At 41.5% G+C, this 22,579-nt stretch overlaps 1 protein-coding gene across 6 annotated transcripts in view; it reads left to right on the forward strand.

Annotated features, from left to right (window-relative positions):
- FAM13A (family with sequence similarity 13 member A) overlaps positions 1-22,579 on the forward strand; it is a 325,535-nt gene that overhangs the window by 46,413 nt on the left and 256,543 nt on the right. The window lies entirely within an intron of this gene.

The following is a 22,579-nucleotide window of genomic DNA, read 5'->3' on the forward strand; positions in this document are numbered from 1 at the left end:
GGGCTCAGATCTGGTGTGGCTGTGACTCTGGCGTAGGCTGGCGGCCACAGCTCTGGTTCCACCCCTAGCCTCGGAACCTCCATATGCTGCAGGTGTGACCCTAAAAAAAAGACAAAAAAATATTAAAGCAAGATTTTAAATATATGCAATTTCTCCATAACCCCCATCGTGCTATTTCACTCTAGATCCTCATCTTCTACCCTAAAATAATACAAACTGATTATGAAATACTATAGTAAATGTATTTTCTAAGACTCTGGGCGTATATATATGCGTAAATAACATAATATCAAAAAGCCATGATGCTTTTTGGGCAAAAGAAGTTCTTTTCTGACTAGTAACTGCCATAGATGTACGAGGAATAAGACATTAAATTCTATGTAGGAAATTTTAATTAATTAAATTGTGTTTGGTCAGTGACTTCTGAGATCGAAAAGGCACTAGCGTGCTTTCCTTTTCTCATAAGCAAGGTGGAGGTCCGTTTGACATAATCGAGGTCCAATATTGATTTTTTTAAAGGTTCTTAAACATCTTTTTTCCATGAAGGTATAGTTGATTTGCAATATTATATTAGTTTCAGGTGTAAAAATAGTGATTGAAAATGTTTGTATGTTCTCTTCCATTTAAAGTTATTATAAAATACTGGCTGCATTCCCTGTGCTCTACAGTATATACTTATAGCTCATTTATTTTATACATAGTAGTTTGTACTTGTTACTCTCTATCCAAATCTGTCTTGCCCCTTCCCGCATCCTTCTCCCCAGTGGCAACTGTTCGTATGTTCTGTATATCTGTGAGTCTATGTTTTGTTATATTCACTCATTTTTGTTGTTGTTGTTTTAGACAGTGTTTGTCTTTCTTTGTCTGACTTATTTCATGAAGCATAATACCCTCTGGGTCCTTCCATGTTGTTGGAGATGGCAAAATGTCTTTCTTATTTTACGGCTGAGTAGTATTCCGTTGTATGTGTATATGCCACATCTTCTTCACCCATTCATCTATTGGTGGACGTTTAGGTTGCTCACATACGTCAGCTGCTGTAAATAATGCCACTGCCAACATTGGGGTCATGTATTTTTTTCAGATTAGTGTTTACATTTTCTTTGGATATATGCCCAGGAGTGGAATTGCTGGATCACATGGTAGTTCTCTTTTTACTTTTTGAGAAAGCTCTATACTGTTTTCTATAGTGATTGCACCAATGTGCATTCTCACCAACATTGTACAAGAGTTCCCTTTTCTCTGTATCCTCACCAGAATTTGTTATGTGTATTGCTTTTGATGATAGCCACTCCGAGAGGTGTGAGGTGATGGCGCTTTGTGGTTTTGATTTGTGCTTCTCTGATGATTACTAATATTGAGTATCTTCATGTACCTGTTGGCCATCTCTATGTCTATGGGAAAATGTCTATTGAGGTCTATTGCCCATTTTTTAATTGTTTTTTTGATATTGAGTTATATGAGCTATGTATGTATTTTGGATATTAACCTCATATTGGTCATATCATTTGCAAATATTTTCCTCCATTTAGTAGGTTGTCTTTTATTTTTGTCAATGGCTTCCTTTGCTCTGCTAAAGCTTTAAGTTTAACTAGGTCCCATTTGTTTGTTTTTGCTTTTATTTCCATTGCCTTAGGAAACAGATCTGAAAAAATATTGCTGCAATTTTATGTCAGTGTTTTGCCTATGTTTTTTCTTCTAGGAGTTTTAGAGTTTTGGTCTTACATTTAGCTCTGTAATCAGTTTGAGTTTATTTTTTATATGGTATGAGAAAATGGTCCAATTTCATTCTTTTACGTGTAGCTGTCTCGTTTTCCTAGCATCATTTGTGGAGGAAGCTGTCCTTTATCCATTGTATATTCTTGCCTCCTTTGTTGTAGATAAATTGATGATATGTGTGTGGGTTTATTTCTCACTCTGTGTTCTGTTACATTGATCTATATGTCTGTTTTTGTGCCAGTACCATACTGTTTTGATGACTGTAGCTTTTGTAAAGAATGGGTGAGTGAGAAGGCCATGTCATATGTTGAATTCTATTGAAAAGAAGGGATAAATTATAAAAGCAGAATTTGCAGAGCTATTTTTTAGGTTATCTTCAGTGCTCTTAAGCTTTATCAGTAAGTGACATTTTAAATAACTGCTGCAAAAGCTAGTTGAAGATTTAAATATTATGTGCTTAACAGAAAATATTTTAGTAGCTACATATTTAGTATTACTAAGAATCTTTATATCTTACTACCATAATTTATAATACTGCAATCATAATATTATCTTACTGCTAGTACTTGTGAATACTTGTGATGAACACTTTTAAAATTCCTATTTCCTAGAATAGCTTTCATTTGATGAGAATGCAGTGATATTTTTGTAATTTTTACATTACTATAAAACTAAAATTTAGATCCTCTTTGTAAATTATCATTACGAAATGTTTCCTTGTTGGCTAAAGTAGTTGATAGGCATCAGAGAAAGCAAGGACGATCATTCTAGAAGTAAAACTGGTTATTTAGTCAGCCTTAGCGGTTATGTGATTATACAGAGATAACAATTTTGGGGCAGAGGAACAAAATTTTGCTTTATTGGTAGTATTCTCTCCTTCCTTGAGAACCTCTGTGGTTAGATCTGAGAAGTTCAGTCAAGAAAGTACTAATGGAGCACCTACAAGTTATGTAAACTGCTAAGTATAGGAAGTGTTGAATGCTTTAGATGCCAGATGGTACAGCCTCTGTAAAATAACCGTCTCTTTTTAATAGTCCAGGTAGAAAACACACAAAAAGGGCTCCTGGGCTTCTGCTGGCTCATCCTGCCTGCAGTAGTCCCACTGTAGAAGGTACATGCTACAGCTGGTCACTCTCAAGCCAGGGGTGGGAAGACTCTCTGTAGACTCACTAAGCAGGTGTTACAACAGTTACACCTGTTTCCCTGGGAAAGACTACACTTCTTTCATATTTCAGTCCTCATGACAACAGGATAAATAGTTTTCTTGATATTCTGTCACAACTCAGTGCCAGATTTCTCTTTTTTTTAATGTCAGGGGCCTTCAAATTGTATCCTCTGTAAAGAGCAAGCTGTTTTGTAATTGAATATAATGGAAAAATTTTCAACTCAAGTTCATCTCTTCCGTGCATTATAGGATGGCATTCTGGAGCCCCAACCTCGTGTTTTTTTCAGGTATTTAAGCTTAACCACCTGTGCCACCAAGATCACCGTTATCTGGTAGATCAACAGTGGCCCTCTGTAGGCATGAACACCATTTAGGGGCTTCCTTTGTATAAGACATTATCAGCTTTCTAGATAATTTTCTATATTTTACTTTATATTTTGTCTAGAGCTCTGAGATTATATATTTTTTAGTTACTAGAAAACCAGTTCTCTGCATAGCAGGTGTTATCAAACACACCTGTCTGAAGGTGATTTCTGCCAAAACCTTTTGTCCAATGGCCTGGTCTAGACAATTCATCTTCAAGAGAGCAACTCAAAGGACCATCAGTGATTGTCCTTTTCTGTCGTCATGTTAAACTTATCTCTGGTCGCACCAACTTGCCTTCCTTAGTTGAAGTTTCCAGTGTAGTTATTTCAGTTTGGCTATATTCCATTACTCGATATTTTATCCTTATCTTGGTGGGCCAGTAAGATATATTTTTTTTACTTTTAATAATCTCAGGTATATTTGGGGAACTAATATGAACTGCAAGCAATAAAAAGATCTTAGGATAGGATCCATTTAGCTTAGGATTAACTAGAAATGCCTTTATTGGAATTCTCTCTGTTGAGAAGCCTTCTATAATGCAAATGAAAATATTTGTCTCATAACAATATTTTTTGTTGTTCAATGACTTTGCATCGACCCATTGATATTTACGTAATACCAGCTACTTACACGCTGGATGGTCCCAAGAAATAACAGAGTAAACATCTTGACTTCAAGGAATGTGCTGTTTCATTGAAGAGATAGAATGTGTGTTGTATACATTCTTTAATTTAGTTGAATCAGCACATCCAATCAGTGATAACAAAGAGAGAAAGAAAGCCATCTGAAGTTTGGTAGTCAGAGAATACCTGGAGGAGAAAATAAAATTGGGGTATATAAAATTAAGGACCAAGAGGAAAACATTCCCGAGGAGGAAAGTGCATGAGTAAAAAGACTGTCCGTGTAAGACAGCAATGTCTAATGGAGTTGTCCCTAACTACAGGAGGTTTGCAAAATGCATCGTTTCAAAAGTAGGCTGAGACTGGATGGTAGAGGGTCTTGAATGTTAAGCTAAAGAGTTAGTATTTATTGGGAGTTCCCTGGACGTCTAATGGTCAGGATTCTGCGCTTTCACCACTGCGGCCGGGGTTCCATCCTGGTCTGAGAATTAAGTCCCACATCAAGCTGCTGCATGCCATAACAAAACAAACAAACACGCAAACAAAACCCAGTCAATTTTTCAAGTCTTATGATGGAAGCGGTGTTCCAGGCAGTGCTATGTAAGATGGTGAGTGCGGGGAGAAATATCTAGAAGACTGGCAGAAATCGAAGTCCTGGTCCTAAGAACCTGTATTTGATAAGTAATTGTCAGCAAAATTTTTAAAACTCTGTGGTAAAGTATACATAATAGGAAAGGGATCATTTTAAAGTATACGACAGAGTGACTTTGAGTCTATTCCCAATGTTGTGCAACTATCTCCACTGTCCATTTCCAGAACGTTTTCATCACCCCAAACGGTATCTGGTGATGGAGTTTTAAAGGAAGGTTGCCAGAGACAGAGACCTTAGAAAGAAACCATGAACAGAACATAATAGCTGATGATTGGATGATGAGTGTAGGAAGAGAGTCAAAGACAACTCTCGTTGACTTGAAAAACGGTGGGAGGTCTAGTATGGTGGCTGTGGAGCAGGGACTTGGGAAGGCCACAGAGGTGGAGAGTGTCCATCAGACTTTTGTGAGTGGAGACAAATAAGGAAGGACATTTCGAGGCAAGGTTGAAATAGCAAGAAAGAGGGCTCCCTGCCACCTGCTGTGCCTTGGCAAGGCCGAAAGCAACTGGTGTTCCTTTGTTTTCAGTAAGCCAAATCTCTTTCATCTGTAGCTATCTGTTAAGGGTGGGTCTTAACATTTAATAAAATGCTTCAGCCTGTCAGATTTGATCTTTTGTCTTGCAATGAAGAAGCAGTCTTCAGCCTCCGAGGAATGTTCTGTGACTGACCAGTGCACGTCTCTGCCTCCAGGTGACTTTGGGTCTTGTCCAAAGGCTCAGATGCTGCTAGCTTGGAAGGATTGATGGTCTCTTTTTGGTGGTCGGGGTAGAGGTTGGGGAGGGGACTTTTTAATTGTCTGTCTCAGAGATCCAGCTGTTTTTATTGAAGAACGAGGAGAGATCCTGAAGTGGCATCTCGACCGTTGGTCCATTAATAAAAATAGTGGATGTCAGGCTGGGCCATGATGTGGAGCTCATTGTAAATGAATAAAATGAATGTCAGTGCTTTGGAGAGGGGATAAGGGCTGAAGAGGTGAGCTTCGCAGTCATCTCTGTAGACTTAGCAGTGTTCTCACTGAACATCCAGAGCATCTGTTGTGTTTGGATGATGTTGCAGCTGTAAACAGATGATAACGAGCTAATTTTATTTTATTTATTTTTTATTTTTTTTTATTTTTGTCTTTTGTCTTTTTGTTGTTGTTGTTGTTGCTATTTCTTGGGCCGCTCCCACGGCATATGGAGGTTCCCAGGCTAGGGGTTGAATCGGAGCTATAGCCCCCAGCCTACGCCAGAGCCACAGCAACGTGGGATCCGAGCCGCGTCTGCAACCTACACCACAGCTCACGGGAACACCGGATCGTTAACCCACTGAGCAAGGGCGGGGACCGAACCCGCAACCTCATGGTTCCTAGTCGGATTCGTTAACCACTGCGCCACGACGGGAACTCCCGAGCTAATTTTATATACCTTTCATCACAATTTACTTGCCCCTTCTGTACCAAGATCTTGCCTAGATGTTTTATATGCGCATGGCTTCCAAACTCCGTTACGGCTCCTCCTACAAATACTTCGTAGATAAAGAAAGTAAAGCTCAGGGAGGGTGTTACTTACCAAAGAGCAAGCAGCTGGCATGTGCAGAGCTAGGACCTGCCTCACGCCAAAGCCCAGGCTTTTCTGATCACACCGTGTGTGTGAGTCATCCAGACTGCTGTACCAGAATCCCATCTGTGAACTGGGGGCTTAGCCCACAGAAATTTATTTCCTCACAGTTCTGGAGGGGTTAGGGCTTCAACCTGTGAACTATGTAGGGACAACATTCAGTCCATAACACTCCTTTTTAAAAACTTAGCAGAGTTTGGTAAATGTATGAGTAAAAATTAATTAGTAAAATGCCTACAGTGGGTACTGATTAGGTGGTTTCTAGGATAGATATTGTTATTACAGGATTGATGTTTTTACTTGGAAATCTTTTTTTTTTTTTTTTTTTTTTTTTACATTTTAGGGCTGAACCCTTGGCATATGGAAGTTCCCAGGCTAGGGGTCAAGTTGGAGCTACAGATGCCAGCTCATGCCACAGCCAGAGCAATGCGGGATCCAAGCCATATCTGCGACCTACACCACAGTTCATGGCAACACCAGATCCTTAACCCACTGAATGAGGCCAGGTATCGAACCCACATCCTCATGGATACTAGTTAGGTTCAGTAACCACTGAGCCATGACCGAAACTCCTCTTGGAAATCTTTAATGACTGGCAGAACTAGGAATAAGGAATGAGTTTAAAATAAATGACGGACTGTGGGTAAAAAATATTACCAGGGTGTGTTTTTGGTTTTTGTATAGGTAATTTTCTGTATATTTTGTTTGTATTTAGATACTGATTCTCTTTAAGAATTTATTCCTTTTAGTGATAGTCAATGCTATTAAGTGACTATTCACTGCTTAATATCTAGAAGATGTTTTATTTATATACCCTTTTTGGATCCCAGGATCAACTCTTGCGAAGTACAGATAAGATAATCTTCATTTTGAAGAAAGAAATTGTTAGCATGTGGCTCAGAGCATAGACTTCAGGTCTATTCTGACTAGTTTCTAACCTGGGTGCCCACTGCTAGCTGTGTTAGTACAGACAGGTTAGGTCACCTTTCTGTGCCTTAGTATATTAGGTATCTTTTGCTGCACCATAATTCCTCCAAAAATTCAGTGGGTTGAAACAACAGTAAACATTTGCTTTCTCTCACAGTTGCTGTGGGTTCAGAGTTCAGGTGTGGTTTAGCAGTGCAATGCCGGTGCAGGGTCTTTCAGGAAATTGCTCTCAGAGTCGTTAAGGGCTGCAGTCATCTGAAGGCTTGACTGAGGCAAGGAAAACAGCTTCCAGGGTGGCTCGTTCACACGGCTGGCAATTTAGTGCTGGCTCTTGGTGAGAAGCCAGGGTTCCTTTCTTTATCTATGGGCCTCTCCAGGTGGCTGCTTGAATATTTTCATAACACGTAGCTGGCTTCCCCCGGAGTGAGCACATCGAGAGGGATGGCAGCTTTCCTTTCAATGACCTAGTCCCAGGAGTCACATAGCATCATTTGTACCATATTGGACTCATTAGGAGTGAGTCCTTAATCCTTTTATTAAAGAGGAGAGGAATTAGGCCCTATCTTTTGAAAGAAGTGTTAGACTTTCTGGACTTTTGAAGACCACCAACACATAGTGATATTTGCTTCCTGAGCTTATCGTGGGTATTGAAGTTATCCATTACAGCGCTTAGAACAAAGTCAGTCAAATAATGTCTACTTCGTAAATGTTAAATTCGTGCTTCTCGGCTGAGGCAGACCACTTGAAAAATCCCGAAGATGGTTACATGCTAAGCTGATTAAATCATCATCCCTAGAGACGAGACCCAGGTGTCCATAGTTTTAGGGCAACCTCTCTTGCTGTGCTCATGTCCCAATTTGTCCTAGGCCCTCGCTTCTGCCCTTTGGTTTCTTGGTTATGCGAAGACACACCATTTAGTGTGATTCCCTCAAGTTTTCCACTTTCCACTTTAAAATTGGTCTCTTTAACCTTTCTGTATCCTAACTTCCCTGTCTTTAAAAAAAAATTATGAAAGAGTTACAGAAGAACAAGTCTCCTCACCTGCCTAGTGATTAAGGAAGAGGAAGGAAAAGGGAAAAAATGAGCTCCAGTTTGGAGTTACCTGAAAATTTCACAACTCTTGGCCAAATTAGTTGAAACTGGGCGGACTTTCAACTGTTGGTTGAGCTGATAAATTTCACTATGGTCCAAGTCTTCCACAATTCGTTTGAGAATATTTTGAGATTGGCTACTAGTTATCAATTTTTATTTTTTAAATTATTTTACATAATTTTAATGACAGTGTAAGCCTGCAAATATTGCAAGTTATATAGCACAGGACCCCCTTTTTTTTTTCTTTTTTCTTTTTATGGCCATAGCCGCACCATGTGTAAGTTCTGAGGCCAGGGGTCCAATCGGAGTTATAGCTGCCGGCCTACACCACAGCCACAGCAATGCCTGATGTGTGGCCTATGCTGCAGCTTGTGGCCATGCTGAGTCCTTACCCCCCTGAGCGAGGCCAGGAGTTGAACCCACATCCTTACGGAGACTATGGAGGGTTCTTACCCCACTGAGCCCCCATGGGAACTCCAGGACTCTTTTTTTTTAATAGGAATAATTTTCAGTTATTGAATTGAAGTGATGGCATTGTTTGGTATTTTATTGCTCACATAGAAAACGAGGATACTGTCCTGCCAACAGTGAGCTTACAGTTCTATGGGAGAAGTAGAACATGTCCACAGAGAGCCAGGATACACACAATAAAGTGGGTTGAGAGGGAAGAATCATTTCCAAGTCCATGATAAGGAGGGTTTATGGAAAAGAAGGTAGTACTTGAGCTGGGCTTTGAAGGACTGGTAGAATTCCCACAGATGGAGTGTGCTTTAGGAAGGCAGGAGTGCATGAACAGAGGTGTTTGAAAAACACAGGTACGTGATTGCAATCGTGAGCATAGTGTGTGTGTTAGGGGGGTGGAGAGGGTGGCTAATACAGTTGGATTTGGGGATCTTTCAGTAACGTTGTTCATCAAATACTGAAGTGGCACATTCTTAAATAATTATTATCCTCAGTAAAATGTATCATCTTACTGCCTTTGATATATTTTTATTTAAAGAAATATTTTTTCAGGCGTTCCCGTCGTGGCGCAGTGGTTAGCGAATCCGACTAGGAACCATGAGGTTGCAAGTTCGGTCCCTGCCCTTGCTCAGTGGGTTAACGATCCGGCGTTGCCGTGAGCTGTGGTGTAGGTTGCAGACTCGGCTCGGATCCCACGTTGCTGTGGCTCTGGCGTAGGCCGGTGGCTACAGCTCCGATTCAACCCCTAGCCTGGGAACCTCCATATGCCACGGGAGCGGCCCAAGAAATAGCAACAACAACAACAACAACAAGACAAAAGACAAAAAAAAAAAGAAATATTTTTTCAAATTAATACATGAATCCAATTGTATTAAAAAATCAGATAAAATTGAAAGATTGATAGAGAAAACCCATACATACCCTTTGGCAGCCCTCAATTTTCTTTCCCAGAGGAAATCAGTTTTGTTCAGCTGTTCTTTCGACATTTGCTTCCATTTGATAATATAGTGTTATATCTTGATTTCTCACTTGCAGACATTATCTTGTTGCTTCCGCTTGGGAAATATGCAGCATTATTTCTGTGACATTGTTAACTTACCCCAGTATCGCTCTATCACAATTTTGGCTGAATTCATGATTAACGTTTGCCTTGTTATGACTATGTGAGGGTGTATACGTGTGTTAGGTGTATTGTCTGATGCTACTGTCTGTCTTATGTTTTCCTTCATACGATTTTCTATAAACCTATCTGCGATTTTTTTTCAAATTGCTCCAACAAATCCACTAGTACCTCTTTTTTAAAAAGTATTGAATAATTTACCAATTCTTTATTCTGGGGAGATTCCCCTTCGGCCCTTTTTCTTCTTCTCCCACCTGCACCCCAGTAGCAGGTGTCAGCCTGAGCCTCCCTCCGCAGCCTGGACCTGCCGTTCCCTGCAGTCTCTTCTTGTCTCTTCCATTGGATGCTCTGCAGGTGCCTGCCACCTGCAAATTTGGAAAATACTGTCTTTTGGTCTTGGAAATGCACTTGTATTATCTCTCTTTTATGGTTCTGTTAGTGTTTGGTTGTTGTCTCTTCATTCTGTTTTCTGTAAAATGTAATCAGCTTTCCTGTCCAACCTTGTTTTTTTGTAGTATTAGCTTTTCAGTTTTAATAGTCAGCATATTGATGCTCTGTTTCTTTTCCAAAGTACTCTATTTTGTTTTATAATGTTCTATTCTTATTCTTTCTGAGATTCAAGTAAAGCTTTGGGGGGTTTGGTTTGGTTTTCTTCTTACATTTCTGTTTGCAAGATTTCTTTCTGTATCGCTTTACTCAAACATTAGGATCTTTGTGATTTAAGAATAACATTTTGACTAGTGATGGAACATGATGGAAGATAATGTGAAAAAAATTATATATATATGTACATATATAACTGGGTCAATTTACAGCAGAAATTGATAGACCATTGTAAATCAACTATAATAGAAAAAAAATTAAAATCTTAAAAGAAGAAGAACATCTTGGAGTTCCCATCGTGGCGCAGTGGAAATGAATCTGACTAGGAACCCTGAGGTTGCAGCTTCGATCCCTGGCCTTGCTCAGTGGGTTAAGGATCTGGTGCTGCTGTGAGCTGTGGTGTAGGCTCAGATCTGATGTGGCTGTGGCTGTGGTGTAGGCCGACAGCTACAGCTCCGATTCGACCCCTAGCCTGGGAACCTCCATATGCCGTGGGTGAGGCCCTAAAAAGCAACACAGAATAACATTTTGCATGGAAACTGATAGGCTCGTCTACAGGTGTCCTTCACGTTAGGAGGATTAGATAGTGGGGGTAGAGGAGAACCTGTTTGGTTTGGGCACTCACACACAGCAATATGTGGACATGTTTTTCTTTTCAGCCATTGAGTTCTTCACGAGCAGGAGTGGGAGGGGAGTGGTGGGAAGGATGCTAATGGGCCCATTATTCCTTAGCACGTTTTCACTAATTTTCACATTTTCAACTGTTCCTCACTCTAGCCCTTAGCTATCTCAGATGTCCAAGAATCCGCTGATGTGATGCAGAGACTAAATCTCAGCACGCCTGCCTGCCAGCACGCCTGCCTGGGTGCTCAGGGTGGCAGAGGCTCCCTGGAGCTTGACAGGCGTTCAAACAGTCTGTTTTCTGTCACTTGCATTCACTTCCAAATGGCTTTGGAATCTTATCTCCTTCTGTCCTCTTTGCTGTTCTTTTTGTGTGTGCTTATATTTTTTAAACATTATTTTACTGTCATTTTCGTGGGGGCTTGGGAAGAATATGTGATCAGTCTGTCTCTTTAAATGGGCATTTTCCTTGGCCCTCCCCCTCCCCCCCATGCTTGATTTTAAAGGGAATAGCATTTTATAATAGCAGCTGTGCAAACAGTATGTGAGAGTTAAGTGCCTGTGAATTTTAGCTTATGAGCACTTGATAATTTAGGCAGCAACCGTTTTTCTTAAGAAAACCACCCTGGGAACGCCATGGTCACCAGTACAATGCCTGATTGTAAAGGAATCGCATTTAATAGGCTAACTTGCATTTGTGCTTTGGGCTGTCTTTCCTCAACATGTGAGAAATTCTCTAGGTCAATTTGAGTGAAGACGGTTTTTTATTTATTCTATGCATCATCATGCCACTTAGCTGAGTGGTTTTGCCTTGCCAGTTTTAAAGGGCAGTGCAGATGCTGGCTGGTTCTAATAGTAGTTATTAAGTCATCACTCCTTGGGAGTATGAGTTCCATAGGCTTCTTTCCTAGGAATTAATGTAGGGAAATACTTCCTTCCCTAGATTAATTCCTTCTTCCTGAGAAATTCCTTGTCTTTTGAGATTAGTCAACCCTCACACATTTGTCTCTGTGAGAAACAGAATCATTATATTAAACTCCAAATTTAAGCCCTTTGCATTGTCCGTATGTGCCTTGTAGGTTTTCTCTAAGAGAAACCAAATATATACATTATTCATTTTTTCAAGTAAAAGACCTAACCCCAGAGGAGAATTAAAGCATTGCCATCTGCATATCTGCCCAAGCTGCCAGTCCATCAGATGTGTGAAACCTCCCCTGGAATAAATTGGAAAAGTGGTGCCAGGAAACCCAGGGTTCCACCTGTGACTTGACTCACCATCAGTTAGTTCTGCTTCCATCCAGATCCGTGGACAGGAAAAACCCCATTTGCCTTTATAATCCCTGTGATCTCTAAGATGATCCATCCTGATAACTAGTTGACCTTTTGTTTGCTAGGTACACACAGAGATATCTTCCTCGTAGTGGCCTTTGACACTCTGAGGTTGCATTAAGTAGGGAGTGGGATTATGCAGATCTGGAAACAGGCCCTGGAGAACAACTAGTCTCCAGGGATGTGTGTGAATGTGCTATTTATGTAAATTTACTGAAATCCTTCATCACCTTTTCAGCTGTGTTCTCTTTGTCCTTGATGGCTTATACCTTTTAAAAATTCTGATCATTCTAGTGGGGTATGAAGAGGAAGAATAAATAAACTCATCTTTAACTGAAAGTGCTCTTCTGACGTTTTGTCCTGCCCTGGCTTTTAAAGCCAGCAGAATTTCCTTAGTCTTTATTGAGATAGAGTCTACACACGATAAAACTGACCCTTTCAAAGTGTACCATTCAGTGGGGATTCGTTTACTCACAGAGGGCAATCATCCCTCCCCTTTGGTTTTAGACTATTTTTATCACTCCAGCATGAAGCTCCAAGCTCATTGGCAGGCACTCCCCATTTCTTCCCCTTCTTCCCCCTCCACTTGTACCAGCCCTAGGCAAACACTAAGCTACTTTCTGTCTAGATAGATTTGCCTGTTATTGCCATGTCTTGGAAATGGAATCACACACCATAGGTGACTTTTGTGACTCTCTTCTTTGACTTAGCTTAAGTTTCAGGGTTCCTCCATGTTGGAACGTATATATCAGTACTTCATTCCTTTTATAGCTGGTTAATAGTCTGCTGTGTGACTGTTCCTCCATTGTCTTTATCCTTATTCAACCATTGAGGGACAGGTGGCTTGTTTTCACCTGTTGACTATTATGAGTAGTGCTGCTGTGACCATTTGCGTACAAGTTCTTGTATGGATAGACGTACTAATTTCTCTCGAGTATCTACTTAGCCATGGAGTCGCCACATCAAATGGTGACTTTAACTATTTAAATGGAGTTACTGTTGTGACACCACAGTGTAAGGACCCGAAGTTGTTTCTGTGAGGATTCGAGTCTGATCCTTGACCTCACGCACTAGATTAAGGATATGGCACTGCCGCAAGCTGCAGTGTAGGTAGCGGTTGTGGCTTGGATTCCAGTGCTGTTGTGGCTGTGGTGTAGGCCACAGCTGCAGCTCCGATTCAGCCCCTGCCCTGGGAGCTTTCATATGTGGCAGGTGCTGCTGTAAAAAGAAAAACAAAACAATTTAAGGAACAATTTTCCAGTGATGAATGGAAGTTGTCATTTCTTTCCATTGTTGACAATACCTTTATTTATTGTTGACAATACATTGTTGTCTGTGTTTAATTTTCGGTGTCTTCATAGTCTCGGTGGTAGAGTTTTGAAATAGCATAAAGATTACAGGCTTGAAGAGGAAAAAGAGAGATCTAGTAGCTCCAAGGCCAATAAGATAATGTCTGATGGAGATTTTTGGAATGAATCGTTGTGACCTGAGTGCAATCCTCAGCAACTCCTGCATTTTTCCTGAATGCTTTTATATGAGGAGAATCTTATTTCGATTGAGCTGGAAGAGGAACAGAGAGAACAGCCAACAAAGGAGTTATTTACAAAGAAGCGAATCGGTAGTATCAACTCACGTAAGATACATATTGAAAATGTGTTTAAAGACTATCAGTTTGAAGGGGTGCCAAGTCATGAGCTTGCCAGCCACCTGCAGTGCTGCCTGAAGTGGTTAAACCCTGTTCTGAACCCCTGCTTTGCTGAGTCTGTGGCCATAATTAACTTTTACGCCGCGTCGATAAACTATTTGAAGACTGAAGGCAAAGGAGGGGACGTCCAAAACAGTTCTAAAGAACTCTGGGCTTGATATTTAAGTCACCAGATTAATCCAGTCCACTTACAGCTGAGCAGTAGCCTCCACTGGATCAGTAGCGGGGGATGTGGGGGGGGCGGATAGAAGAGTAGTAGTACGCTTTGCACTGAACTTACTGTACTTTGCCCACTTAACATAGCACTAGATTTATGGAGAAAGCTGAGTGTTATTATCGGGGATATTGCCAATATTGTCGAAGATCCACGTCATTGCGGGGAGGTGGCCCCTCCTGGATGCTATGGTTTCTCCCATTTGCCTGTGCACAGGCATTCCCATATTATAAACAGGTCCTCCTGCCGTAAGGTGTTTGTGTCTGACATGGAATCTAGCTGTGAGCTCCCAGTTTTGATGTTAAGATAGACTCTTTTACCTGTTTGTTATATTTTTACTCTACGTCTGTGTCCCCACGGAAGCAGTCAGCACTCAGCGAATACCCACAGAATAGGTTTTACTGTCTCGGTGACATGGGAGTTAGTTGTTGGCTATAGGACTGAAGTGTAAAGTCTCCCCTAATTCTTGGCTCCTCCTGTGTCCTTTGCCTCTGCCTTAACATGCAAGTTCATTCTGGGAGCGGGAGTATCAGTGTAGATACTGGCTAATTTGGCAATAACCACCCCTCTGCATCTTGCAGAAGCTAATCAGAATGATAAGATTTGTAGTTTTGTTAATAACGTCTGAGAATAGACTGTCATTTATTAGTTTTTATTAGTCACTTTATCATCCTGCTCTTGGAGAAATTTGTGGAAGGCCTTTGCGAACTTTGTCATGGGCAAGGGTTATAAGAAAGCTGTAAAACGATAGCCTTCTTCTTACAGGGAAAAATACCAATTCCGTTAATCATAAGATGTAATTGTGTACGTAGGCTTCTCATCCTTCTAAAGAAGTGATTCCCCTCCTGGGGAATGAAAAGCAGAAGTAAAACCTCATCCAACATACGGCATCTTATGATTGAGAAAGAACTATAATTCATTTTTTAAAATGATTTTTATTTTTTTCATGATAGCTAGTTTACAGTGTTCCATCAGTTTTCTACTGTACAGCATGGTGACCCAGTCACACATACATGTATACATTCTTTTTCTCACATCAGGCTCCACCATAAGTGACTAAATATAGTTCCCAGTGCTATACAGCAGGATTCCATTGCTTATCCATTCCAAAGGCAATAGTTTGCACCTATTAACCCCAGATTCCAAGTCCACCCCACTCCCTCCCCCTTGGCAACCACAGGTCTCCTCTCCAAGTCCATGAGTGTCTTTTCTGTGGAAAGGTTCATTTGTGCTGTGTGTTAGATCCCCAAAATAAGTGATATCATATGGTATTTGTCTTTCTCTTTCTGACTTCATTGAGTGTGAAACTCTCTATTTGCATCCATGTTGCTGCAAATGGTATTATTTTGTTCTTTTTTTGTGGCTGAGTAGTATTCCATTGTGTGTGTGTGTGTGTGTGTGTGTGTGTGTATTTCTTAATCCATTTATCTGTCTTAATCCATTTATCTGTTGATGGACATTTAGGGTGTTTCCATGTCTTGGCTACTGTGAATAGTGCTGCAGTGAACATATGGGTGCATGAGTCTTTTTCAAGGAAAGTTTTGTCCTGATATATGCCCAAGAGTGGGTTTGCTGGGTCATATGGTAGTTCTATATTTAGTTTTAGTTGTACATTTAGTTTTCTGAGGAACTTCCATACCGTTTTCCATAGTGGTTGTACCCATTTACATTCCTACCAACAGTATAGGAGGGTTCCCTTTTCTCCACACCCTCTCCAGCACTTGTTATTTATGGATTTACTAACGATGGCCATTCTGACTGGTGTGAGGTGGTATCTCCATAGTAGTTTAATTCATGTTTTGCTTTATTCTTATGTATTTTATAAAACATTTTGTGCCCATTCTTCTAGGCTTTTATGAAAATGCTGTTCCCCACAGTCCCTAAGAAGCTGTAATTCACTGTAAATGAATGGAGATTCTACGCCCCCTCCCACTACTCACCAATTTTTGCTTGTTTGTTGACTGAGGAAACATTTCTTAAGTATTTAGGTGTTTGAGACGTGTGCTGTATAACAGTGAGGCCAGTAACAGCGAACTTTGTTGGAGTCCACTGGAGTCCACTTTGTAGGTCATGCTGATTCGAGTTGCAGCTCAGCTACTTGGTGGCTGTGTGAACATGGACAGGTGAATTAACCCCTCTGTTTCAGTCCCGTCGTTCCTAACAGGGGGTGCTTTCGATTCCTGTTGCTGCTGTGACAGAGTACCAGAAATTTAGTGTCTTTAAACATCCCACACTTATTATCTCATTGTCCTGTGAGAAGGGTGTCAGCTCAGCTGGTGTCTCTCCTCTAGATCTCACAAGGTCAAAACCAAGGTGTCCATCCGCATGGGTTTTTGCTGCTTCCAGGCTCATTCAAGTTGTTGGCAGTGTTCAGTTCTGTGGTCATGAGGTTGCGGTCCCTGTTGGCTTCTGGAGGCTGTCCACATTCTTGGGCTTGTGACCGCTCTCCATCTTGAGTCAGCAGCAGCTGATAGATTAGCAAGTTTTCGTAAATCCTTGTGAGAGACTTAATCAGGAAATAAAAAGCTACTTCAATAAACCTGGTGCCGTGAAGCTAAATATTTTGCTTCTTTTCATGGCTGACCTTCTCATGGCCCTGAGATATGTTGGAGGAGAGATTAGCATTTTGTCCATTGTTTTGCCTTTTTTCTTCTGGAGCCTGAGATCCTGGGTACAGTAGGACAGTATCACTTTATGGCCATTGAAAAGTCAAAGCCCGTGACAAGTGCTAGGATAAATGTCCAGATTAGAATTAGGTGCCATCCTGTGATGTGGGTCTGGCATTGCTGATTACAGCAATCATAATCTCTTTTTAATGAGAGGAAATACTTGTCACAGGGTTCAGGGTTGGCTGCCTAATCTGTAACAAAAGATTTCATGGTACTGTCGACTGGGAAAAAAAAAAAAAATTCACAACCTAAAAGTTGAGAGTTAGGTTTGATTCAGTGGACAAAACTGAGGACTTAAGCCCGGGACACAGCATCTCTCATAACCCTGAGAGACTGCTCAGAAGAGGCCAAGGAGCAGGGGGTGGAAGGAGTAGGATATGTAGGAATTTTTGCAACAAAGACCAGATGGACCATCAAAAGATGACTGTTAATTGAAGAAAACCAGACATCTCAAGGAATTTAGTGCTTTTCTGTGTATGGAAAGCTGCACAGTCTGGGCTCACTGAAATCATTCCTTTGATTCCTCAGCTATCTGGGGCCCAGAGCCCTGTGCTTGCTCGCTCGCTTGCTTGCTTTTTTAAATCCTCAATCTCAGGGTGCAATCTGGGGGTGGCTGTAGTGGCTGAGGGGTGTCATGTCCTTCGTTGACTGACCTATCAGGTGGTATTTTTAGTTCGCAGTACAAAGTTCTTCAACGGCTGAATGGTTTACCTGTATACCACACATGCTATTTGCTAGGTGTTTATTCGTGATGTAGCTTGAAAAATGGGTGACATTTAGCCCACGATGAAGGAAATATCTCAAGAAACTTGGAGAATGCGCAGGGGCACTTTTCACTAATGGAGAACCTAAGTTCTTGTCCTCGGAAAAGATTGATGAGAAGGCAAATGATGACTCTTTCCATTATTAATCAAAATTCCATCTGCAAAGGTTTCTTAAGCCTTTTGGGTTCATGAATTATACATATTCTAAATTTTTATTCCAATTTAATCCTAGAAATAACTGCAAATTGAAAACAGTTAAAATATCGTAATACATCTGCGGGGGTGCATTTCACTTCTGTTTCTGAGCTGTGGAATTTAATTGCTCAGTATCTTTCCCCTCTGACCATCAGATGACCCTTTTCTTCTCATTAAAATACTCCCAGTTCCTATGTAACATTCTGACGCGGCTAGTTCCGTAAATGGACTAAATTATTTCACATTCCTTTTAGATATCGTTGAGATATAGTTGATACATACTATTACATCTTACTATCTTCGTGTCTTAAAAGTGTGTCTTATGTGTGTATCAATCTATTAAATTAATTTATTTATTTATTTTGTCTTTTTAGGGTTGCATGTGCAGCACATGGAAGTTCCCAGGCTAGGGGTTGAATCAGAGCTGTAGCTGCCAGCCTACGCCACAGCTCACGGCAACGCCGGCTCCTTAACCCACTGAGCAAGACCAAGGATCGAACCCACAACTTCGTGGTTCCTGGTCAGATTCATTTCCACTGCGCCACGACGGGAACTCCACCAGACACACATGTTTCATGTGTAAAACAAACAAGACACCTTCAAACTCCATCCACCGTCTGTGTCCTCACTGTCTCACCACTGTCAGCCTGGTCCAGGCCAGCTGGCTTTTGTCTTCTGGGACTGTCACATCAGTCCCCCAACTATAGTCTCCTTGCTTTCTGCTGTGCCTCCCACAGTTGGGGTTCAGTACAGCAGCCAGAGTGGTCCTTTTGAGTCTTGCCAGAGCTCAAAACCCTGACTTGAGAAAAACCAAAACACAAACGTGGCTTAGAAGAATACAATGGTCTGCCCTGTCCCCACGCACCCCCCTGTCCCCTGATGGCATTTCCTGCCATCCCCTCACCTACTACCACTTGGCTTCAGCCCCACGACCCACCGGGGCCCTGGCATCCACTGTTTGCTTCAGCTCTGCTCGGTTGTCACCACAGCAGAGAGGCCTCCTCGACCTTGGCAAGCTAAACACCGTACCTGCCTTATTAAGTAGACCTTCCCCGGCATCCCCCGCTCCTGTATCACTCTGCTTTGCTCCCCTTATCCTGCTTTGTGTTTCTTCATAGCACTTATGTTACCCCATCACATATGTACTTATTTGATTATTGTCTGTCTCCCCTCAAATAGAATTTTTTTTTTTTTTTTTTAACGGCTGCATCTGTGCCATATGGAGGGTCCCAGGCTAGGGGTTGAATCGGAGCTACAGCTGCCAGCCCACACCGCAGCCACAGCCACACTAGATCTGAGCCACATCTGCAGCCTATGCCGAGGCTTGCAACAACTCCCGATCCTTAACCCTCTGAGCAAGGCCGGAGATCAAACTTGCATCCTCATGCACACTATGTCAGGTTCTTAGCCCGCTGAGCCACAACGGGAGCTCCTAGAATATGTTTAATAAAAATATGAAATTTACTTTGTGCCGTATCCCTGGTATTAGAGTCAGACACGCGGAAAGCACATAATATCATAGGTAGTATGCAATAAGTATACGTGATGAAAAATGCACCCAAGATAGAAGCGTTGCTAACTCCTATTTAGGACGTGAGACCTTGAGGGAGACGTTGTGATAACCAATGTACATGCAAGAACATGAATGAATTATGGTGGTGTTTGTTATATTGAGGTCTCAGTGGATCAGAAAACAATACAAGCAATAATGTAATTATCATGAACTTTTGTTTCTAGAAAACATCAAAAGACGTCGTCGTCTTTGGCACATTCCCACCCACACAGCCCCACTCCGTGCTCCCCTGGGCCTTCTTCCCCAGGCTCCCTCTGAAGGTGTGGAGTAGTTATTCATCTTACATGTAGGAAGTCTTGTCTATGGGGCGCTGCAGGCAGGCAGCAATGGCCATATTTACCACGTGTTTCTGGAGCTGCGATGCGGATCGCAGATGCTCAGTAATTAAGGCATCTGAGAAGAGGGGAGAGGAAATGTCATGCTAATAAAGTCTTGACTGCACTGTCAGTGTGTTTGAACAGAGACGCAGGAGGTGAATTAGGAATATTTAAGGTCAGATGCGGTGCGCTGCTGTCTGTGCCGCTGAAGTCGAGGGCGCTCGTGTCTTCGCCCAGAGGGGGCGCCAGCGAGTCTCTCTTCCATCAGAACAAGCAGAACTGCTTTGGGGTAGAAGGAGAGAGATGTATGTTCCCTCATATTTACTTCTGCTTTTGGAGAACATGTTTTGTGAGTCTTTCATTCACGCCATAAGGGGTTTCATGTTACTTTGGTTAAGCTGGAGATTGTCTGGATATGTGTGTCTCCCTTCCCATTGTTTTTGGTAGGTTTTATTTCCCGGGGAAATTATTCGTTGTATTTCAAGAGAGTAGATGTCAATGTTCAAAGTACTGCTTCTTTTTCACAGATGGTATTGTCATAAATTCAGAATTATTTTGAATTTTTTTTTTTAACCTGGCATCTTCACACATGGCATCTTCACACCCGGCCTACCATAGATAGGGTTTGAGGTTTCATTTCAGAGCCAGAAAGAAGGCCAGAAGTCCACTGTCGAGGCCATTGGAAAGCTGTTGCTTGAACCTTGAAATGCCGGACATTAAACCACAATTTTTAAAAGAGAGCACACACCCACGAAAACTTTGGATTAGTCACCATAAAAAAAGACAAAGGCAGGAGTTCCTGTGTGGCACAGTGGGCCTGGCGGCCTCTTGGGAGCACTAGGATGTGGGTTCTACCCCCGGCCAGGCACAGTGGGTTAAGAATCTGGCGTTGCTGCAACTATAGCTCAGAGTGATCCCTGGCCCAGGACTCCATATGCCAGAGGGCAGCCAAAAAAGAAACACAGGAAAGAAAAAGGCAAATAGAGGTACATTTTCTCTTAGTTCATATTTATTCTTTATAATGTAAAATTGTGAGAAATGGGTCTTAGATTTATTTTTAATCACTCAAGACTTATTTCCATTTCTTTTTAAAAGAAGTTTTTATGACTGCATCTGTGGCTTCTAGAGGCCCCCAGGCTAGGGGTCGAATCTGAACTGCAGCTGCCGGCTTACACCACAGTCACAGCAATGCCAGATCCGAGCTTTGTCTGCAACCTATGCTGCAGTTTGTGGCAGTGCTGGAATGTAAATCCACTGAGCGAGGCCAGGAATCAAACCCACATCTTCAGGAAGACTATGTCAGGTCCTTAACCCACTGAGCCACAGTGGGAACTCTGTGGACTTGTTTCTATTTCTTACACATTCCTGCTGGGCTGGATCATAGTACAGTAGGAAATAACGCCATACCATGTGTCTTTATGGATTATCAAAATATTTGGATACTATTTCTTTCTTCTTTAAATATAAATTAATATGAAAAACCTCTAGTATCAAGAAATCCGTTCTGGAGTTCCCATCGTGGCGCAGCGAAACGAATCCGACTAGGAGCCACGAGGTTGCGGGTTCAATCCCTGGCGTCGCTCAGTGGGTTGAGGATCTGGCCTTGCTGTGAGCTGTGGTGTAGGTCGCAGATGTGGCTCAGATCTGATGTTGCTGTGGGTGTGGTGTAGGCCGGCAGCTGTAGCTCTGATTAGATCCTTAGCCTGGGAACCTCTATATGCCTCGGGATGAGACCCTAAAAAGCAAAAAAAAAAAAAAAAATGTTTTGCCCTAAACATTATAGAGTATTGGATTACATTGTTTGTGATCTGTAAGAGATAATTATTCTAATCACGAATAGAATGCTCTACAATATGATTCTACCAAAGATTGCTATCTACACGTTTTTCGCATTGCTAATTTTGGCAGCATCACTTGTGCGTCTATTTATCACTAGCATTCATAAAGGTGAAATGGTTCATATTAAAAGGCATTTCACTAAAACCTCCGTGTGGTCATAAAACCAAATTAATGCAGGCAAAGCGGAAGTTACTTTGTTTTTCTAACGAGTACTTAACATTGCATCTAGTCTGTGTCAAGTGCTCTATTTTAAGTACTTTACAACTGTCAACTCTTAATCCTCATCACAACCCTATGAGATAATTAATATTGCCATGTACAAATAAGAAAACAGTTTAGTGAAGAGCCTAAGGTCATACAGGTGGCGGAACAGGATCCCAACCCGGGAAGTGACTCCCAAGCCTGCATTCTTATCCTATGCCTGTAGCCACTCAGGGCCGCCCTGTGACTCTGTTTGTTTTCTGTGTTTTCACTTCCTGCACATCATCTGTGTATCTTGTTACGCTGACTAATCCTCTTCCTTTTTGTCCTATTTGTCTCGCTTTTCTGTTTCTTATACTCTGGAATGGCTAAAGCAGCTGACCTGTCTACATTAAAGAATCCAATGTGTGTTAAATATAACTGGATTAAATTTTCGTTCTCTTAGACATCTGTCTAAAGGATCCATTGTCGTTATTCCCCTCAAGTATCTGCTGTGAAAGATTTGTATTTTCCTCTTGATAGAAAGTAGGAGTCAAAATTGCTTAAGAGAGCAACTCGACTGGATTTAAATATCGACAAAACAAATCTTTGAGAATTGAGATGTCTGCCTGTAAAGTTTCCCACAATGCTGGATATTTTTGGCTTTATACAAGCCCCAAATTACTAGGCTCTTATAGGAGGCACAGAGCAAATCCTAAACTCTATGACATGTGAATGATTAAAAAATGATGTAAAAATTAAAAGTTTTCTTGAGTTTTTTCTGTGCACAGATTCCTGATGACTAAGTTTGGTGTCACTCATGATTATCCGGGGGGGGGGGGGGGGGTT

This window comes from Phacochoerus africanus, chromosome 10, assembly GCF_016906955.1.
Source record: "Phacochoerus africanus isolate WHEZ1 chromosome 10, ROS_Pafr_v1, whole genome shotgun sequence".
Lineage (NCBI taxonomy): Eukaryota > Metazoa > Chordata > Mammalia > Artiodactyla > Suidae > Phacochoerus > Phacochoerus africanus.